A 23,244-nucleotide genomic window follows, 5' to 3' on the forward strand; every position below is an offset into this window, starting at 1 on the left:
TATTCAATTAACAATAGGATGGAAGATCAACAGAACGGAAAATGGCAAAACCATTAGCAAGTGTCTGATTGATTTGTGTGCTTCATCAGATGAAGGTGTCATTGGGCCTGCTATTTATTGTCTGTCCTTAGTTGACCTAGGGAGGAGGTTACAGAAATAGGGAGGGTTGTGGGGGCTGGAGGAGGTTACAGAGATAGGGAGGGGATGTAGGGGCTGGAGGAGGTTACAGAGATAGGGAGGGGATGAGAGCAAGGAGGGCAGTGACAAATGAGAGGTCAATAATATTGTGATGAAATTGTTGCTGATTGGAACATGACAACGATCCTTTCTCCATTCCTGGGCTGGTAACCTCCTATACTCACCAACGGAAATAAAGAATGTGACTGGGATGTGACAGGAGGTGACTGGATCTGGAACAGCTACAAAATGGGGACTGGACAGAGGAGGATTCCGGGGGGGAGAGAGAGAGAGAGAGACAGAGAGAAGACTGTGGGAATCCAGGGACAGTACTGTGGCAGATTATGTTCCTGATTAACGTTCCAAGGTAAAGTCCTGAATGAATACCATTGCGATTAATATTCCAGAGTACAGTCATATAGGGATTATGCTATTATTTCATATTCCAGAATCTATTAGTGTAAGGATTAAGTTATTAAATAATAATCCAGGGTACAATGCTCTAGGGATTAATAAACCAAAGTACTGTAATGTCGAGCTTATTGTGTTGAATCATCCTCCCCAGTAGAGAGTGTAGGGATTATATTACTGACACGACAGGATACAATAGTGTAGAGGTATTGTTACTGATTTAATATCCAGGGTGTAGTAGAGTAGGGATTATGTTACCATTGACAGTAGTGTAGAGCTTGTTATGTCATGGATTAATACTCCAGCGTACAGTCATGTCAGGATTACTTTGTTGAATTTCTCGGTTGTTTGTTGTGTTGCTGACATTGTCCGTCTTTCACTTCATCATACCTTCTGGCAGGGGTGTTGGTTCCCTTCAAAGCTGCCAGGATGTTCTGCCTTCATCAGATGCCTCCAGCCCCCGAACACTGACCAGGTGGGGTCCCCAAAGTGTCTCCTTGGTCTTCAGTCTTCGAAGGGAGAGAAGATAGTGCCTCACAAACTGACAATCAGAAGCAGCGACACGCAGATACACAGCGACACACTTCCAGCAGGCAGGTCTGTCTCCCCCCCCCCCCCCCCCTCCTTCCTCCTTCTCGGACCCTCATTTTATCTCTCTCTTTGATTTTCAGTTCCACCTCGGCTGTCTCTCTATTTCTCTCTCTGGCTCTGAGGGGCTAACTTGAATACAACCCACTCCACTTGGATAGTGAGGGCTCAGACTGCAGACTGAGAGAATGAAAGAGATTGAAACTGAGAGATTAATGGAGAAAATGTGGGGCACAGGGCTTTGGATAGAGAGACAGTGAGTTACTGAGAGAGACGGTGAGTTCCTGAGAGAGACAGTGAGTTCCTGAGAGAGATGGTGAGTGAGTAAGCTACACACAAGGCTGAGAGATCATTTTTGTTCTCAGTCAATATCTAACTCATTCCCCTCGGCCTCTCTGCTCACTTCTCTCCCTCTCAATCTCTCTCTTTCTCTCAGTTTCCCTCTATCTCACTCTCTCACTCACAGTCTCTCTTTCTCTCTCTCTCTCGCTCATTCTCCCAATCCAGCTCTCTCTCTCTTTCTCTCTCTCTCTCTCTCTCTCGGGCTCCCCATCTCTATCTCTTTCCATCTGTCTCACTCACACTTTCTTTCAGTTTCTGTCTGTCTCTCTTGATTTCTGTTTCACTCTCTCTGTCTCTCTCTGTCTCTCTCTCTCAGTCTTTGTCTCACTCATGCGCGCTCTCTCAGTATCCCTTTCTCTGTCTCTCTGTCTCACACTCTCGGTTTCTCTGACTCACTCACTCATTCTCTATCTCTCGGTCTCGCTGTCTCTGACTCAAAGTTCGCCTAGGAGAACGGTCACTTGAAGATCAGAGGCTGAATGTCCTGGACCTCTCACATTTACACACACACGCGTGCACACACACACACACACACACACACACACACACACACACACACACACACATGATGAAGGGGTTTATTTAATTTAAGATTCTTCTCTGTCAAAACAAAGCTGGATCTCAACTTAAAACAATGATTTGAAATGGGATCTCATACCTAAAGTCATTATGTTATAGACTAGCCAGACCACTCAAAACATTCTTAAGCAGGCAGCCCCAGACCATAACTTTACAATTTGTTCCGGTAAGTGTACAGTGAAAATTACCCGGATTAAGTTAGCTAGGTTGACTACTAGATTTTAAAGGAGAAAGTGAGGTCTGCAGATGCTGAATAAGGGCTTATGCCCGAAACGTCGAATCTCCTGTTCCTTGGATGCTGCCTGACCTGCTGCGCTTTTCCAGCAACACATTTTCAGTACTAGATTTTAAAACAGACAAAACTTAAGATACAAAATTACACACTGAAACCCAAAGAACAGAATAAAGAATCCCTACAGAACTCAGCCTATCCAACTAGACATAATTATGCTGTTCCGAATATACACAACAGTCCCAATAAGCAAACTCCCTTTAAAACCCTGTATAAATGGAACACATTCTTACAGGTTGAAGTTCAGAGGCAGAAACGAGGGAGAGTTTTCACACAGTTCCCTGCACAACTTTCCAGTTCAGGGCTGAACTAAAACTGCTCAGCTCAGCTCGAGAGCTGACCACTCTCCTTTCATTATACAGGGCACTTCTAAAACTTGACCACTTTGGCCTGAAGTCTCACCTGTTTACATATAAACAAACGGCCCCGAAAAATCCTTTCCATCTCCGTGCCAAACCAGACTGATCAGATCCCAGCCTGGTGTATTGCCCGTCCAAACAAAATCAAGGACAGAGTCTCCTTGAGCCAAGGAACAGCTTTTAGGGAAAAAAAAAGGGATTAGCTTTGTGACACCTCTCCCTTAAAAAAACATCAATACCAAAAGATGGCTTCATTTTTAACCCTTCAAAACCTGATTAGTCGTCTAAACACACATATACATTATACTGTAAACATGCAAACATGCACAACCACATACAAATCCAGGCTGTGATACACATGCCCCTGAACACCTCTGTATCTCATTTGAGTCTCGATAACGCATCGGCAATCACGTTTTCGCAACATACCGCATGTGCACAATTGTCACACTGAATGGCTGCAACAACAAGCTCTATCTAAACAGTCTGGTATTTTCGTCTGTAAACTTTTCCACAAATGTCAATGGGTTATGATCAGTGTGTACGATTGTATCAGATGCATTGCTGGTAATATAAACACTGAAATGTTTTAATGCCAACACCAAGCTTAAAGCCTCTTTCTCCACCGTTGACTCTTTCAGTTCCTGGAAAAATACTCAAAGGGTTTTTCTATTCCCGCATCGTCCTCCTGCAGGAGCATCACACTGACATCCACATCACTGGCATCGATAGCCATGTTGAAAGGCTTCATGTCATCTGGTGTGGCTAATACTGGGGCAGTGGTTAACACAGTGTTTAGGCTGTCCAATGCCTGTTGACAGTCGGCTATCCATTGAAACTTCTGACTCTTTTTTGACAGTTCGATGAGAGGAACAGCCACACTGACACAAACTTCCAGTAAACTCCGCTCAACCCCAGGAACTGTAGTACTGCTTTTTTTGTCAATGGTGTAATTTTCCCAATTACTTTCATTTTCACATCCAATGGGGCCATTTGCCTGTTTCCAATAACATGGCCCAGGAAGGCTTTGGCAAATTCACCACCAAGCCTGCCTTCCAAAGTCAGTCGAACAAGTCTGATAAATGTTCCTGCCATGAGTGACTAAAAATCACCATACAGTTGAGTAGTCCAGCAAATAGCTTATTAGTCAGTCTCTGAAATGTGGCTGGAGCATTCTTCAAACCAAATCGCATGACTTTGAACTGATATAGTTCATTTGGCACCACGAAAGCCAAACTTGCCTTTGCTCTCTCTGACAGAGGTACTTGCCAGCAGCCTCTGAGCAAGTCCAACTTAGAAATCTAAGTTGCTTGTCCCAGTTTTTCAACACAGTCCTCCAGCCATGGAATTGGATATGCATCAGTCTTTGTAACGGCGTTGACTTTGCAATACTGTTGGGTACCATTTGGCTTTGGCACTATGACTATGGGTGAGCTCCAGTCACTGTAACTCACTTGGATTACGCAATCTTGGAACATGCGCTCTATCTCCTTCTAAATCTGTGCCGACTTTAGAGGGTTATGCCTATAAAAATGTTGTTTAATCAGAACAGCATCTCCTATATCTACATCATGCACAATTAGGTTAGTACCTCCCAGTTTATTTCAGCATATGTCCCCATGTGGTCGTAATAACTCTTTCAGGTCATTTCGATTTTCTTGTGGAAGGTACCTCAATAATGTATCCCAATTTTTGACAACTTCCTCACTGTCCAATTTGATTTGAGGAATGTCCAATTCAGAATGCTCTGTGCTGTAATCCTTAACACCTCCTCCTCTTACTTTCCTTCCCTATCAGAATAACCTTTAGAGCATATTCACGTGGCACACTCTGTGAGATCTCTTCCAGCCTGGAGTCCTTATCAAGTAGTTCCCCTCACTCAATTTCCTCTCATTTTGATACGGTCCACTAAACCTGGCTTTTAAAGGCTCACATGTTATTGGAAGTAAAACCAATACCTTCTCCCCAATTGCAAAATTGCAAACTTGTGATTTCTTATCAGCTTCCTGTTTCATTGTATGCTGTGGTACCTTTAAATGCTGTCTAGCCAACTCACCAGCTCTATTTGATCGTTCTGTAAAATTTGACACATAGTCCAAATGGGTGGTCTCTGAATTCTGACCTGTTAACTTCTCCTTAGTCAGCTTTAACCGTCCTCTTAGTTCATGCTCAACAATTAATTCAAATGGACTGAATTTGGTCGATTCATTCGGTGCATCTCTGATCACAAAAATTACAAGCAGAATTCTCCTATCCCAATCATCTAGATATTCCTGACCATAAGCCTGCAACATGGTCTTTAGTGTTTGATGCCATCTCTTTAGCGTTCCCTGCGATTCCGAATGGTACACAATAGATTTGAATTGCTTTATGCCCAAGTTATCCATAACCTCCTTGAATAGTTTAATGTGAAGTTTAATCCTTGAACTGACTGGAACTCTATTGGCAATCTGTATCTCGTAAAATATTTAAGTGGTTTTTCTACAACCCTTTCAGCTGTGAAGTTGTGTAATGGGATTGCCTCTGGAAATCTAGTCGACACATCCATTATTGTTAGTAAATACTTCTTCCCACTTTTTGTTTGAGGTAAGCAATTTGGCACTTCCTCTTTAATCAACCTCTGATCATCTTATACACTCTGAGGCAGTTGTCTAACCTCCCTTGTGCTTTTTGTTACTAGTCCAACAAAACTCCCAGGCTTGTTTGGTTTTCCTACATCTGGCTTTCTCCTAGCCCACCAACACTGATTTTGTGTGGCCCATTTTATTACAATGAAAACACCAGAGCATTTTAACTTCTTTGTCCCCCTCAAGGGTTTCTTTTATACCCTGTGGTAAGTTCTCCTTCTGATCTTCACTGAGATCTACCTTTCCCTTTCCACGTGAGGATTTCTCTTTGCCCCAGTTTTCAGATTAGATCAGATCAGATTAGATTACTTACAGTGTGGAAACAGGCCCTACGGCCCAACAAGTCCACACCGACCCGCCGAAGCGCAACCCACCCATACCCCTACATTTACCCCTTACCTAACACTACGGGCAATTTAGCATGGCCAATTCACCTGACCCGCACATCTTCGTGACTGTGGGAGGAAACCAGAGCACCCGGAGGAAACCCACGCAGACACGGGGAGAACGTGCAAACTCCACACAGTCAGTCGCCTGAGTCGGGAATTGAACCCAGGTCCCTGGTGCTGTGAGGCAGCAGTGCTAACCACTGTGCCACCGTGCCGCCCGTTTCTATCCCTCATGGACTGAAATCGATTCTGAAAGTCAAACCGTGTTTTATGGACCAGCTCATAAACATCAGCCACTTCAGCTGCTAACCTTGCTGTTTTAACTCTCTGCTGTTCCTACATGCGCTTGCACTACTTCAGGCAGTTAAATTTTGAATTCCTCCAATAATGAAGTCTCTAAGTGCATCATAGGTTTGCTTGATTTTCAAAGCTCTTATCCATCTATCAAAATTACTCTGTTTGATCCTTTCAAACTCAATATAGGTTTGACCCTCCTTAGATTCCTAAAACGTTGTCTATAGACTTCTGGTACAAGCTCATATGCACTTAAAATGGCTTTTTCCACCTCCTCATACTCCCCAGATGCCTCCTCTGATGTTGATGCGAATACCTCACTAGCCCTACCTACAAGTTTCGTTTGGATCAACAAAACCCACATTGCCACTGGCCACTGCATTTGTTTAGCCACTTTTTCAAATGAAATGAAAAAGGCTTCCACATCCTTCTCATCAAATGTTTGGGCGTACGGAAACGATTTCCCACTCGGCTTCTGAAACCAGGGGCTTGCTCATCCTCACTCTCTTCCTCAGTAAGCCTACCCTCAGCCTTTATCTGCACCCTTTTACTTTCCTTTTTGAGTGTCAGTTTTTGAAGTTCAAAAGTTCTCTGTTTTTCTTTCTCTGCTGTCTTTTTCCCTCCCTTCTGCTTTTTATCATACCTCAAACGGATTCATTTCTGCTGCCCTTTCCTTACCTCTCGCCTCTAACGCAAGCTGCTTCATTTGCAATCGAATGCTTGCCATCTCTATAGATTCGGATAGTTTCTCTAGCAAGTTTAGATGCTGACCTCCTGCTGTAATGATCTCTCCTTTCCTCGCAGAGGCAGGCAGTTCCAATTCCAGCTTCTCTGTTCATTCACTTTTTGCAAAACATCCAAAGTCACCGCATCCACACCTAGAAAACTTTTGGCGACTGAAAGAGCGACTCCTATCCCAAGCTTTGTCTACACAACCAAACCAACACCCGAAATAGAGACACTAGCACCTACCACTCCCTGATTAAAATCCTGCAAAGAGCCCCCAGGCTGTTATGGACTAGGCCAGACCACTCAAAACATTCTTAACCAGGCAGCCCCAGACCATAACTTTACAATTTGTTCCGGTAAGTGTACAGTGAAAATTACCCGGATTAAGTTAGCTAGGTTGACTACTAGATTTTAAAGGAGAAAGTGAGGTCTGCAGATGCTGAAGAAGGGCTTATGCCCGAAACGTCGAATCTCCTGTTCCTTGGATGCAAAAACAGACAAAACTTAAGATACAAAATTACACAATGAAACCCAAAGAGCAGAATAAAGAACCCCTACAAAATTCAACCTATCCAACTAGACATAATTATGCTGTTCCGAATATATACAACAGTCCCAATAAGCAAACTCCCTTTAAAAACCAGATAAATGAAACACATTCTTACAGGTTGAAGTTCAGAGGCAGAAACGAGGGAGAGTTTTCACACAGTTCTCTGTTGAACTTTTCCGTTCAGGGCTGAACTAAAACTGCTCAGCTCAGCTCGAGAGCTGACCACTCTCCTTTCATTATACAGGGCACTTCTAAAACTTGACCACTTTGGCCTGAAGTCTCACCTGTTTACATATAAACAAACGGCCCCGAAAAATCCTTTCCATCTCCGTGCCAAACCAGACTGATCGGATCCCATTCTGGTTTATTGCCCGTCCAAACAAAATCAAGAACAGAGTCTCCTTGAGTTAAAGAACAGCTTTTAGGAAAAAAGGCACTAGCTTTGTGACAATTGTCTAACCTGAGATCTCACCCCTTGTACATTGATGAAAATTTTAATTATCTAAAGATAAAAACTTGAAAGGAATCTGTTTTTAATCAGCAGTTTACTTCCTAACTGATTAAAGGATTCAACAAAGGCAGCTAGTTTAAAAGTTGTTTGCGTTTTGTTTATAAATAATGAAGTGAGTATGCGCATGTGTGTGTATGAGTTGTGTGTGTGTTAGTCTGAACAGTTAGGTAACATGCCTTTACATAGTTCAGCAACAAAACTGACCAGTTTCCACACTGTAGGGATTCTGTGATTCTAGACAGTTCTTTCATTGACAAGTGAAACAAAGCTTACAAAGGCAGGGGGGAGAGTGCAGGTACGGCCACAACCAGGCCATCCTTTCTCTTAATGAATGGTCATGGGGAAGCAGGTAATCGAGTCGTTGTTACCCTCCCTCTCCCAGAAAACAGGCCGTGTTGCTTCAATTCCCTTTTCCAAGGTTAATTGGCACATTGTCTTTAATTCCTATAGTTCGTTGCTGTCCCTTTCACCTCAGCAACCAGTTTACTCTAGAAAGAGTTATTGTTAATTAGTTAAGTCCATGGATAGGTATTAAAGTTCTGAAGGTTACACAGCTAATATCAAACCCGGGCGACATAGCTCCAACAAGGGGTATGTGGATACAGTACTGAAGAGAAGCAATTTTATAATCATAGAGTCAGACAGTACAGAAGAGGGCCTTTGGCCCATCAAGTCTGTACTGCCAAGAATATACAACAGTCGACAATGGAAAGGGTAATCTGGCATATTTGCTCCGGAACATAATGTAGGGATTATGTTGTAGGAGGGATTGTACTCTCAATGGTGCAGCTCAGTGGGAGTAGGAAGGAATGCTATTGGGGATAGTGAACCTACAAGGAGTTTCTACAAGGTAGGGCCCATCAATGCATTTTACAAATGGACATTAAGTGGTTACACAGATCTATTGCACAAATTTATTGAACAAATGGGCATGAAATTGTTCATACATTCATTAGATACAGGAGCAGAATTAGGCCATTCGGCCCATTGAGTCTAGTCTGCCAATCAGTCACTGCTGATGTGCTCCTCACCCCTATTTTCCTGCCTCCTCTTCACATCCCTACAACCCATTACCAACTAAAAATCGGTCAAACTCCCCCTTAAGTGTACTAACTGTTACCAGCATCCACTGCACTTTGGCGGAGCAAATTCCACAGATTCACAACTCTTGGGGAGAAGTATTTTCTCCTCAAGTCTGTTTGAAATTTGCTACCCCTTATCCTCAGACCTCTCGGCCTAGAATGCCTCACAAGAGGAAGCATCCACATGACATCTATTTTTGATCATACCTTTGATCATCATGAATACCTCAATTTGATCTCCTTCTTCTAAATTCTCGAGTATAGGGTTAAACTGTTCAATCTCTCTTCATACAACAAACCCCTTATCTCTGGGCTCAATCTAGTCATCCTCCTCTGAACTATCTCCAATGCCACTACATCTCTCTGCAAGGGGACTAAAACTGTGCCCAATACTCCAGGAGCAGTCTCACCACTGCCATGTATAGTTGCAACAACACTTCCTTACCTTTGTAGTCTATTCTTTTAGCTATAAAAGCCCACAGTCCATTCACTTTCTTTATAATCTGCTGTACCTGTGTGCTAGCTTTCTGTGACTCATGAACGAGGACACCCAGATCCCTCTGCACCGGAGCACCCCGAAGTCTCTCCCCATCTAGAAAACAGGTCGCCTTCCCATTGTTTCAACCAAAATGCATGACCTCACATTTAGGCGAAAGTGCTGGAGATCATATTCGAGAGTGTGGCGCAGGTCGAGCAGCATACGTTTCGGGCAAAAACCCTTCATCAGGAATCTGATGAGGAGAGACTTTGGGGTGGTCCGATGCAGAGGGATCGAGGTGTCCTCGTTCATGAGTCACAGAAAGCTAGCACACAGGTACAGCAGATAATAAAGCAAGTGAATGGAATGTGGGCTTTTACAGCTAAAGGAATAGAATATAAAAATAAGGAAGTATTGTTGCAACTGTACAGCCTGCCTGATGATGGGCTTTTGCCCGAAGTGTCGATTTTCCTGCCCCTCGAATGCTGCCTGACCGGCTGTGCTTTTCCAGCACCACACTCCTGACTCTGACCTCACGCTTATCCATGTTAAACTCCTTCTGCCATGTTTTGGCCTGGTCTCCTAACCTATCTATATCCATTTGTAAGGTTCTTATTCCCTCATTGCAATTTACCATCCTGCCTATTTTTGTGTCATCCGCAAATTGGCTACAGAGTCTTCTATCCCTGTTTCCAAGTTGTTAATGTAGATTGTAAATAGTTGGGGTCCAGGGACCGAAACCCTGTGACACCCCACTAGGTATTTCTTGCTATCCTGACAAAAACAAATTTATCCTGACTCTCTGCCTTCTGTCCATCAGCCGGTTGTCTATTCAAGCTAATAATTTACCCCAATCTCATTTGATCCAACCTTGTCAATTAATCTTTGGTGCGGCACCTTACCAGAGGTCCAGATATATTACATCTACAGGATCGCCATTATTCACTATCACTGTCCTTCACAGTTGTTAATCTGCTCAACCTTTTCCCTGCCAACAGTCGGAGGGACATTGTGTCTCTGTCTGTTTATGTGTGTGAGTGAGTGTGTGTGTTTGACCAGCTCTGCCTGCAATGGGAAACACTCCTTCCTGGGGGGAATTAAGACAGTGTGAATCAAAGTCTCAAGAGTTTTTTTGAAAAACAACAAATGTTTCCAGCATTTGTTACTTTGGGTACAGATTCCATCTGCAGTAACTTGCACCTTCTCAGAGCCTTTCCCTATTGTGCTGAAAAATGATATAATGCTGCAGTCTGCTGATCACTCCACATCAATGTCATTCATGTAGTACGGCCCCGCCCTCCCTCTCTCTATTGGACAGACCTGCCATCAGTCTTCGACTCTTTCAATTACTATTGGGTAGTTCATCCGTCGGTCAACGTTTTCCGTCCCCCCCATGGTCAGTCCCGCCTTCAGGTACCGTCTCGCTCTCACCAATGGCCATACTTGCCGTCAGTCACCATCTACCCTCGTTCTATTGGTCAAACCCGCCTTCAGTCACAGGATCTCTCTCTCTCTATTAGTTAACCCTGCCTTCACTCAACGGTCCCACTCTTTCTATTGGTCGATCGACCATAACCGCACGTGCAGTGGGCGGGACCTTCAGTGGACGGTGACCGTTACAAACCGCCACCTGCGGCGTCGGGAAACGGGGGGGGGAAAGAACTCGTATTTATTCAGTGAAACTCCAGACTGTAAGTGAACCTGTAATGGTTTATTTATTAATTACAGAGCACGGTGATACATTTTCATTCTGAGGGTGACACAATTCCGAGTGACAGGAGCCGTCCCGATGGGATGAAAACACACAACAGGAGGTGAGGGAAAGCGCGGAGCGGCATCAAATCGCGGGCTTGGTTTGTTTTAATTTCGTTTATTTACTTCGGTCGGGCCGGCGGCTGAATCTTGCAGAAAGCCGGGGACGTGACAACTTGTTGCCCCATTGAGGGATGTGTTAGCGTCTGGTCCCCCCCCATTCACAACCACGTCACCATGGCAACAGCCGCCAGGATGGAGAGAGAAATCCCGGAGCCTGGGAACAAAGGGAAGGTCATCAGGTCAGCACGTGATCCGGGGGGGCGGGGCGGGCACTGCCTCGATGGGCTGAACGGCCTGAGCCCCGCTTCCTACTGATAGAAACAAAATCAATAAAATTGAGACGAGACCGCCAAAACTGGAAACGAGGCAATTTATTCTACAGTGTTGCAAGAAAAGGCATCAAATGCAGAAGCAAATGAGCAATGAACATTCAAATTTGTACACAGTTATACTTTTGAGCTGCGTGAGGTCACCTCTCCCGACTCTTACATTAGGTGTCTCATGGACACCTCCTCCTGCTGCCCCCTTGACCATGACCCCGCCTCCCACCACCAAACCATCATCTCCCAGACCATCCATAACCTCATCACCTCAGGGGATCTCCCATCCACCGCCTCCAACCTCATGGTCCCACAACCCCGCACCGCCCGTTTCTACCTCCTGCCCAAAATCCACAAACCTGACTGCCCCGGCCGACCCATTGTCTCAGCCTGCTCCTGCCCCACCGAACTCAACTCTGCATACCTCGACACGGTCCTGTCCCCCTTAGTCCAAGAACTCCCCACCCACGTTCGGGACACCACCCACACCCTCCACCACCTCCATGATTTTCGCTTCCCCGGTCCCCAATGCCTTATCTTAACCGTGGACATCCAGTCCCTGTACACCTCTATCCCCCATCACGAAGGACTCAAAGCCCTCCGCTTCTTCCTTTCCCGCCGCACCAACCGGTACCTATCCACTGACACCCTCCTTCGACTGACTGGACTGGTTCTCACTCTGAACAACTTCTCTTTCCAATCCTCCCACTTCCTCCAAGCCAAAGGAGTAGCCATGGACACCCGCATGGGCCCCAGCTATGCCTGCCTCTTCGTAGGATATGTGGAACAGTCCATCTTCCGCAGCTACACTGGCACAACCCCCCATCTTTTCCTCTGCTACATTGATTACTATCGGCGCTGCCTCGTGCTCCCACGAGGAGGTTGAACAGTTCATCCACTTTACTAACACCTTCCACCCCAACCTCAAATTTACCTGGACTATCTCAGACTCCTCCCTCCTCTTCCTAGACCTCTCCATTTCTATCTCGGGCGACCGAATCAACACGGACATTTAATATAAACCGACTGACTCCCACAGCTACCTGGACTACACCTCCTCCCACCCTGCCCCCTGTAAAAACGCCATCCCATATTCCCAATTCCTTCGTCTCCACCACATCTGCTCCCAGGAGGACCAGTTCCAATACCGAACAACCCAGATGGCTTCTTTCTTCAAAGACCGCAATTTCCCCCCAGACGTGGTCGGCGATGCTCTCCACTGTATCTCCTCCACTTCCTGCTCCTCTGTCCTTGAGCCCTGCCCCTCCAATCGCCACCAGGACAGAACCCCACTGGTCCTCACCTATCACCTCAGCAACCTCCATATACATCGTATCATCCATCGTCATTTCCGCCACCTCCAAATGGACCCCACCACCAGGGATAAATTTCCCTCCCCTCCCCTATCATCGTTCCGAAAAGACCACTCCCTGCGCGACTCCCTCGTCAGGCCCACACCCCCCACCAACCCAACCTCCACTCCTGGCACCTTCCCCTGCAACCGCAAGAAATGCAAAACTTGTGCCCCTTCTCTCCAAGGCCCCAAGTGCCCCTTCCATATCCGCCACAAATTCATCTGCACCTCCACACACATCATTTACTGCATCCGGTGCACCCGGTGTAGCCTCCTCTATATTGGGGAGGCAGACCGCCTACTTGCGGAACGCTTCAGAGAACACCTCTGGGACACCAGGACCAACCAACCCAACCACCCCGTGTCTCAACACTTTAACTTCCCCCTCCCACCCCATCAAGGACATGCAGGTCCTTAGACTCCTCCATCGCCAGACCATAGCAACATGACGGCTGGAGGAAGAGCGCCTCATCTTCCGCCTAGGAACCCTCCAACCACAAGGGATGAACTTAGATTTCTCCAGTTTCCTCATTTCCCCTCCCCCCACCTTGTCTCAGTCCCAATCCTCGAACTCAGCACCACCCTCCTAACCTGCAATCATCTTCCTGACCTCTCTGCCCCCACCCCCACTCCGGCCTATCACCCTCACCTTAACCTCCTTCCACTATTGCATTTCCAACCCGCCTCCCCCAAGTCCCCCCATCCCTACCTTTTATCTTAGCCTGCTTGGCACACTTTCCTCATTCCTGAAGAAAGGCTCATGCCCGAAACGTCGATTCTCCTGCTCCTTGGATGCTGCCTGACCTGCGCTTTTCCAGCAACACATTTTCGACTTTTACATTACCCAATCTTTCTTATTGTATTCTACCACTACCCAGCTGTGCTCCGCCCTTATTGCCCCCTTTTCTCCAAGTTGGCAACCTTTCCCTCTGTAAGTGTCGACATAAGGTTAAACTTGTATCTTGATGTTCTTTTACTTTACTTGTAACATCTTCCCCCATTTCTTTTTACCATTTGTTGTTTTTGAAATTTTATTTTCTGCCCTCTTTTCACCCTATGGTGCAGTGGTTCACAATCTTGCCATTTCTGTTCTTCTAAGTCTGTCTTTTTTCAAACTCTAGGAGTAATGTGCTACTCTCTCTTTCTTGCACTTGTGCTATTGTCATGACCATTGTTGATTGTTGTCCTCCCAAAGACATTACCAGCTTAGTCATTATCCACTTTAACATATTAAACCCTATCAATAGACCTACTATTATTAGTTATACATAAATGCCTAAATTAACTAACCATTTTCCCCAACCAGTCAGTCCCCAGTTGCCCCATCCCCATCCTTCATCTTTTCAGAGTTCATCTCCAATTTCTCTTATATTGCTTCTCTTTTTCTTTCCTATTTCTGCTTTATCTTCCATGATGGAAGAGGTGTCTGGGATGAAAGTGCAGCATTACTCACCAATCAGAGAATAGGTTTCCCCCTTTTTCAGCCAAGAGATAGTCCACAGCCATTCGATTCTGCTACAAGACTAACAGCTTTACAATCATTTCGGTGGTTACGGCCGATATTTGGGACTGAGTTTCTCCCAGTGCGTTGATGGTATCATTAATTAACTTCTCAAGAGCAGCCGCCAGTTTCTGTATTTCTACCCCTGCCCTTGCAGCATCGTAGTTTGGGAGTAGTGTCCACAACAGATGGTCTCCTTCAGAGACCTCTCGAGTCTTGCATCTTATTTCTCTCTTCTTTCTCAGGTTGTGCTCATGTTTTTCTAATCGGAGGTGAGGAATTATATAAGCGAGGTAACAGCAGCCACTCCAGACTTTCTGACTTTGAGGAAGTGTTTCATCAACATCATAACATGCATGCATTCCTATACATTCAGTCACACAAATGTATTTTTCCCTGGGAATAAATGGATAGGCCTTCAGGCCGCATACTCAATATGTTCCGTTTAATAGTCGGGGAGTGGACGTGGCAGTGGCTTGGCTGGTGTGGACACAAGATGATTTTCCTAATTGGAAGGGTGCGGTGTCATTCTGATTACAGAAACAGGTGGTATTTACTGCTCCTTTCGGCGGGGAAACCCTAAGGCTCTCGATAGCATCCTGGGTTTTCGGGGCTGGTCTAGGGAATCATCCCGCAAAGTTATATTTACCCCAGTCAGATCTCCACTTTGTATCATTTGAGCCCGAGTCAAATTGTTGTACATTGTACATTTCTCTTTTGGTGAGCAGTATTACCGAGGTGGGGATCCCAAATTCGCCATGGTGTGGGACCTCTGCACAGACCCAACAGTCGGCAAGTCCCTCTTGCTCAGCATAATTTTGGCATAGTGTAGTGAAGTGATTTTTCCCGCCTCCTTGAACAGTTAGTATTGTAACGTTAGTAGTACTATACCAGTACCCGCCCATCTCTGACCCCTGCCTACCGTCCTGTCTATCTGTCTTAATCTTTTAGGCACCAGGGAGAGGTGAGTCCACACAGCCCTTACAATTAATAACAATAGATATCATCAAACATTAAAAGAGTCTTTTGTCTCAGTTCATTCCTTCTTTCTTATCTTAATTTTCAGAGGGTTGTCTGTAGACTGAGTATGCCACTCCGCCAATGGGGTGTTCACAGGACCTTTAAAGCGAGTGTGATGACTCCACCCTTTCTCAGCAGTTCAGATAGCTGTCTCAGTAGTCAGGAGGGTTAGGAATGGTCCCTCCCAGCTCGGGTGCAGTTTGGTATCTTTCCAGGTCTTGATCAGGACCCAATCACCTGGTTGTCGAACTCAAGTGAGGGGTGTCTGGGTCAACAGACTCTTCTTCCAAAGGACAGACAAAGAAGAGCCAAGCGCCACAATATAGTTCTTTAAAAACTTATCATTGAACTCTACAGTTGGTAATTCCCCTCTTCCACCCAAGAAAGGTAATCCAAACATCATCTCATAAGGAGAGAGGCCTATATCCCGTCTAGCGCAGTCCCAATGCATAGCAACGCGATAGGTAAACATTTTGTCCATGGTAATCGAGTCTCTAGAACTAGCTTAGACAATTGCTTCTTTAAGGTTTGATTCATTCGTTCCACCCGTCCAGAGGAAGGCAGGTGTCAAGGAGTGTGAAATTCCCAAGAGATCTCTAATCCCGCCATTACTTCTTGTAGGATCTTAGAGGTAAAATGGCTACCTTGGTCTGAATCTATACTTTCCACCACTCCATATCGAGGAATTATATGTTCTAAAAGAGTTTTCACTACTCCATTCGAGGTAGCTGAGGGCATTGGAAATGCCTCCACCCACCCTAATGGTGATCCATTAGGACTAATAAGTACTTTTGTTTCCCTACTGGGGGTAATTCTGTGTAGTCTACCTATATTCTTTGAAAAGGTCTTACCTCAAGGTTTCTTCCACCTCTTGGCCCCCCCCTTGTTACTTTCTTATTAATCTTTTGGCAAGTCGGGCATCCTGCGCATATCTGCTTGGCTAAGGTGTATATCCCTTTACATCCGTACTTCCTTAACATTATGTCACACATAACTTGCACTCCCCAGTGACTCCCCTGATTCCGGCACTTCTTTTATCAATTTGTCATGAGCTAGTTCTTTTCCTCTGCTATTTATCAGTCCTCTTTCTTGCCAAATTTTTCCAAAGGTATGTACCACTCCAAACGCATATTTGGAGTCTGTATATACCGTTCCTTTTTTTGTTTTCTAAGGCTCTGAGAGCTCTTTCTAGGGCATAGAGTTCACAAGTTTGGGCTGACCAGCCGTTAGGCAGTCTTTCAGCCTCGATAATGCTTCCCTCTATCCCGTCTATTACAGCATATCCATTGTGCCTTTCACCCTCAATCATCCAGGAGGACCCGTCGATAAACAACCAAGCTCCCACATGCAAGGGTACGTTTCTTAAGTTCATTCGCACTTTAGTCTGATATTCAGTAATATCAAGGCAGTCATGGTCTGGATTGCCAGGGGCCACCCCCTCTCCCCGCCACAGAAATGCAGCTGGATTCAAGCAACTGTCTGTGACTAACACAAGGTCATTCTGCTGTATTAAGATTGTCTCATATTTCAAGATCCTAGAGTCTGTGAGCCATCATCCTGCTTTCTGATTTAGTATGGTCTGTACCTGATGTGGGGTGCTGACTATTGAGGCTCCCACAAAAGTAAGTTTCTGACTCTCCTCTACCAATAAGGCTGTTGCTGCCACTGCCTGCACACACTCTGGCCAGTAATGTAGCTTTCCATTCTTTAATTAACAATGAATTAATGCAGTTCATGTTTTAAATTAACCATGAATCAATATAACAGGTCACTGAGAATGTGTGAAGGAATCCTGCCAATTAATATTGATTCAGGCTAACACAATTGATTTATTATAATTATTAATTATATATTATATAATTCAGGGTGGAAACGCAACAAGTGACTAAAACATTTTAACAACTGTAATTGCGCAGTTCTGTTTGTTTACCAGTCACTTGCGACTTCTCGTTCTGTTTCTGTCATTGTTTTGCTCGAGCACATTCATTTTTAAGAACCTCAACAGATTCTATAGCACCATTTGCAGTTAATTCGATCCCCAATTTGGTGGCAATATCTCGTCATGAGCGCAAAACTGATTCTTCGTGCCTCTCATCACAAAACTGTTGCCATAATCCAATTAACTTTTTTGTTCCCACTCCCTTGGGCTTGAACTTTAAGGATGACCTTGCTGTCCCTGTATCGGCTAAGAAAACTACGTCCTCTTTGTAAGGTCCCACCTTTAAATTTATCAAGGGTTCCTGGTGGGTCCCCGGGGGCAGGAACTCCTGACACCCCTATTTTTCATCAAGGTTCATAAACAGCATTGCCTTTACTTCCTTTTTTGGATCTGGACAGTCTCTCTTAAAGTGCCCTGTCTTTCCACAGTGATAACATCCCGCCTGTGGGGACTTCCACTTTGACCCTTGTTCCTGTCTCCCAGACCCCTTACCATCTCCTCCCCGATCCCTTCTCCTCCCTTTATTTTCAACATGCTGCCCGCCACCATTTCGGTTTCCTTCTCCTTTTAGTTTTGTCCTTTTCTTTATTATCTCATCAACCGTGGCTTGTCATTATTTTTGCCTTCTGTTTCTGCTTCTCATGTTACGTTGCCAGAGCCACTTTAACCAACTGAACAGCTTTAGGGCCACCTCATGGCCATTCCTCATCACCCAATGTTTTGTTTAGACCTTGATTTTTTTTAAAAGAAATATTGCAATAATTTTTGCTCCCTGTAATCTCAAATACAATTTATCAATTTATGCTTGCTTTTCTTTAAAGTCCGTTCCTAACTATACATTTAGGAATCTTACTTGTAAATATATATTATAAATTCATTTACTCAGTGTTTACTATTCAAAATACAAAATGCACACAGTTCCCAACTCTGAAATCCACCACAATCACCCGGTTCCAGTCCCTCGATTCCAATCCAAAACTAGTCCTGACCAGTCATTGCTCAATTACAATGCTCTAGGTCGTGAAATAACCAGAGCTGCCTTAAAAGGATTTGTCTATTCAAGTTAAAACTTCAACTGTCCTCCATAAATTGCTTTTATGTAAGGATAAAAGAGATTAGTTAGAAACTAATAGTTAGGCAGTCATGATCTGTAAAAAGAGCAGGAGTTAACATTTAATTTCATAATCTGTAAAATCCTTAACCTTAAAAGAAATCATGTTAAAATTTCCATAATAGAAATCAGATTCAAAACAATCCCGGATCTCGAGATCCAGGGAACAAAGCACAAACATTCAATCTCCAACAAACAAATGTGCATTCAAACCGAATCACAAAAGGTTAAACTTTGTTAGCTATACAGCGTTTTTCTCTCTCTCTCTCTCTCTCTCTGTCTCTCTCTCTCTCACACACTCACACACACAGACACTGTACCTCACAAACACTTTGAGCTTCCCGCAACGACTCCTCTAGCTTTTGAATATTTTTCTGGATGTCTGGCTATAAGTTAGTTACAAAGTGTACTTCGCATGGGGGATTTCCCCTCTTAACAACCGGTCTAAGGCTGGGTGGTTGAATCAGGTAGACACCTTACTCGTCAGATTAATCTAGCCAATTAAATACTTTATTTTATATGTTGCCAATTCCCTGTACTTCTTGTATGTCCCCGACCACCAAGGCAATACTTAAAGGTCAATTTTCTTACCTTGGTCTGTTCACAAGAGTTACCTGGTCGAATCAGCGCGCCTTTTCCCGCGGCAATACCTGGCAACCACTACCGTTGCCTATCCCGGTTGCTTACCCGACCAAACCTCCCGGTGCGTGTCAGCGTGCCCTGTCCTGCAGCAATTCCCTGGATATATCCAACTGGCAGCAGTAACTGCCGCTGCCTACCCTGGTCCCCTGGATCCCCGGATCTATCCGACTGGTAGCAAATACCGCTGCCTACCCCGGTCGCCCGGATAAATCTTTTAAGACCTCTCTTACCTGGGTCTTGTGCACACAAGAGTCACCCGACCGAACCCGTCGCGTCTGCCCGTCTTGTTTCCAGGGTCTCTCAGTCCGGATCACACTCACCCAAGCCGCCGCGGCAAGGAGGGAAACTAGACACCGCCGAAATCAGCAAGGTGCACCTTCTCTGTTTTCCCAAAAATGCCAAGTGACCGGAGCTTGGGATCCCGGAACAAGCCCCCAAATCTGTTAGAAACAAAATCAATAAAATTTAGACGAGACCACCAAAACCGGAAACAAGACAATTTATTCTACGGTCTTGCAAGAAAGGGCATCAAATACAGAAGCAAATGAGCAATGAACATTCAAACTAGTGCACAGTTATACTTTTGAGCTGCGTGAGGTCACCTCTCCCGACACTTACGTTACCTAACCTCCGCCCTTATTTCCCCCTTTTCTCCAAGTTATCAACCTTTCCCTCTGTAAGTGCTGACATAAGGCTAAACTTGTATCTTGATGTTCTTTTACTTTGCTTGTAACATCTTCTGTTGTTTATAGGTACATTCCATTCCTGAACATACGTTTTGACAATGTATCTTTTCTTGTTAGTTTATGCATTTCAGCTATCTCAGCTATTTTGTTGAGACTAAATTATTTAAAACATTATGATGAAAGAAATTATTTGCTTTAATAATTCTGCACTAAAGTTAGTATTCAGTTATCCACAATTATACATTAAAGATAAAGATACATTTCCCTAATGCTTGCCTAGCTGATATTTTTCTTGTACCCCTTTTCTGCACATACCCACTCTTGCTTTTCTATATCTGCAAAAACAACACACTTCCCCATTTCTTACACTACCTCCCTCCACTGGGCCCAGTGGGAGGTTTTAGTTTTAAAGGAGAACATCGACCGTAAACAGTGAGTTAGACACAGAGCGCAGTACAGAGATGATGTGCATTTAAGTAGCGCCTGAGTCTGAGACGGGACACATTGACTGGGATCCTAGGCCCTGGACATATGAAGATTTGGTCCAACTGGGAGTTGGGGAAAAGGGTGTGGGTGTTGGTGGAGTCAAGAACAGGAGGCCGTAGGCGGTGGTGGGTGGCTGTTGGAGTTGGGTGAGGTTACAGAGATGGGGAGGGGATGTAGGGACTGGGTGAGGTTACACAGACAAGGATGAGTAGAGTTGGGGTCGCAGCGGATGAATAACTACTGTGACGTGAGATGGGAGGTGCTGGGACTATAATCTGAGTATATGTGTGTGTTTATGGGGATGTGCCTCTGTTGGTGTATATGTATATGAAAGGGTTCAGAAAAGATTTACAAGGGTGTTGCCAGGGTTGGAGAGTTTGACTGTAGAGAGGCTGAATAAGCTGGGGCTGTTTTCCCTGGAGTGTCGAAGGCTGAGGGGTAATCTTTATAGAAGTTTATAGAATCATGAGGGGCCTGGATAGGCTAAATAGACAAGGTATGTTGTGGCCATTTCAGAAACATGGGTAGAGTAGGGACAGGAATGTTTATTGCAGGGTTTGGGATTTAGATGTTTCAGTAAGAACAGAGAAAATGGTAAAAGAGGGGAGGTGTGACACTGTTAGTCAAGGACAGTATTACAGTTGTACAAAGATATTTGAGGTAGTGTGGGCTGAGATTAGAAACAGGAAAAGAGAGGTTACCTTGTTGGGAGCTTTCTATAGGCATGAAATAGAGATGTAGGGGATAGGAGAGCAAAGATGATCCTCGATAGGAGCGAGAGTGACAGGGTAGTTGTTATGGGGTCTTTAACTTTCCAAATATTGACTAGGAATACTATGGTTCAAGTACTTTAGATGGGTCAGTTTTTTTGTCCAATATGTGCAGAGGGTTTCCTGACACAGTATGTAAACAGGCCAACAAGGGGCCAGGTCGCATTAGATTTGGTAGTGGGCAATGAACCCAGCCAGGTTTTAGATTTGAAGGTAGGTGAACATTTTGGTGATAGTGACCACAATTCGGTTATGTTTACCTTTGCAATAGAAAGGGATAGGTATATACTGCAGGGTAAATGTTATAGCTGGGAGAAAGGCAATTATGATGCAATTAGGCAAGATTTGGGATGCACAGAATGGGGAAGGAAATCCAGTTACTGCAGGTCCTTGATAAATATGTACCATTCAGGCAGGGAGGAATGAACCTCAACTAACCACAAAGACATGACCCACTCTCACATCTTTACATACAGATGAGGAAGGACAGCACTTCGACTGGGACAATACATCCATCCTAGGACAAGCCAAACCGAGAGACGCACAAGAATTCCTAGAAGCATGGCATTCCAAATGGAACTTTATCAACAAACACATTGACTTGGATCCCATTTACCACCCCCTGAGAAAAGGACCAGGAAATGACATCACCATAGGAAACTATATCACCAGCCCAAAGAAACCTAAACACACAAATAAAGAGCTAGCCATTCAACCACTGCTTCACCGGAGGCTCACTAATTATATTAACTATTATGGTGACAAAACATCTGAAAACAAACCTTCCAGCTCAGCGAGCAAACTTACATCCATGGAGGAAGTTGTCAATCAAGGGAACTGTGGTTTCCTAAAGATGTTGAATCTCTTGCCATGAGGAAGAAGGCAGCTTACATTATGATGAGATGTGATGATTCAGTTGGGGCACTTGAGACTTGCAAGTTAGAGTGATTTAGTGGTTTTAATCAGAAATTGGTGAGCTGAAAGAAAAGAGGGTGGTGGTTGATGGGAAATATTAATCCTGGAGTTCAGTACTAGTGGGGTACTGCACGGATCTGTTTTGGATCCACTTTTATCATTTTTATAAATTACCTGGATGAAGGCATAGAAGGATGGGTTAGTAAATTTGCAGATGCCACCAAGGTTGGTAGAGTTGTGGATAGTGATGAAGGATGTTGTAGGTTATGGAGAGACATGGGTAATCTGCAGAGCTGGGGTGAGAGGTGGCAAACAGAGTTTAATGCGGAAAAGTGAGGTGCTTCACTTGGGAAGGGGTAACAGGAATGCAGAGTACTGGGTTAATGGTAAGATTCTTGGCAGTGTAGAAGAGCAGAGAGATCTCAGTGTTCATGTACATAGATCCTTGAAAGTTGCCACCCAGGTTGATAAGGTTGTTAAGAAGGCATGCGGTGTGTTAGCTTTTATTAGTAGAGGTATTGAGTTTCGGAACCACAAGATCATGCTGCAGCTGTACAAAAATCTGGTGTGGCTGTACTTGGAGTATTGCATACAGTTCTGGTCACCGCATTATAGGAAAGAATGTGGAAGCTTTGGAAAAGGTTCAGGGGAGATTTACTAAGGTGTTGCCTGGTATGGAGGGAAAGTCTTGCAAGGAAAGGCTGAGGGACCTGAGGCTGTTTTCGTTAGAATGTTGACAGGTTGGTGTAACATCCCTCATGCATGCGCCCCCTGTCCTCACGCACCTATACCAACACTGGGAGAATATGCAAACAATGCACAGATGGTCTTTTGAGGCTGGAATCAAACTCCGGTCCCTGGTGCTGTGAGGGAGCAATGCTAACCACTGAGCTACAGTGCTGCTTGTCTATGAAGGTTCACACGTAGTGACTGATTACTGTGAAAATATGTTTGTCATTGTTACCTGGAAAGAGTGTGGCCTTGTTGCACAGGTTGCTCTCACAGCACTTAGGCATATGACTGAACTGCATCCCCATGTGTGATGTGTCAGCACCTTGGCAAATGTTCCTGGATGCACAGCCTCTTATTTCTGCTTCAACTCCCCCTGTTCGGCAAGAGTCCTTTATGATATGTTGATATCTTCTTCAACAATATAAACTATTACACCATTGAATGTTACTGTACCACCACAACTGAATGATAGAAACTGCACAGCAGGACCAGCTAGAAACTGATGTTTTACTTCATTCAAATGAACTGCAAACACTTGGCATAGG

General features: G+C 44.6%; 2 long non-coding RNA genes across 2 annotated transcripts; both read right to left on the reverse strand.

Moving 5' to 3' along the window:
* Nucleotides 1-11,104: 11,104 nt before the first annotated feature.
* LOC132834025 (uncharacterized) lies at nucleotides 11,105-19,640 on the reverse strand. Its single transcript, XR_009647144.1, has 2 exons — nucleotides 19,341-19,640; nucleotides 11,105-11,437 (listed from the first exon to the last, which is right to left on the reverse strand). It is a non-coding gene; the product is annotated as an uncharacterized LOC132834025 (long non-coding RNA).
* On the reverse strand, nucleotides 11,444-19,048 carry LOC132834026 (uncharacterized). Its single transcript, XR_009647145.1, has 3 exons — nucleotides 18,789-19,048; nucleotides 14,351-14,660; nucleotides 11,444-11,534 (listed from the first exon to the last, which is right to left on the reverse strand). It is a non-coding gene; the product is annotated as an uncharacterized LOC132834026 (long non-coding RNA).
* Nucleotides 19,641-23,244: the final 3,604 nt, after the last annotated feature.

Source organism: Hemiscyllium ocellatum, chromosome 38, assembly GCF_020745735.1.
Source record: "Hemiscyllium ocellatum isolate sHemOce1 chromosome 38, sHemOce1.pat.X.cur, whole genome shotgun sequence".
Classification (NCBI taxonomy): Eukaryota; Metazoa; Chordata; class Chondrichthyes; order Orectolobiformes; family Hemiscylliidae; genus Hemiscyllium; species Hemiscyllium ocellatum.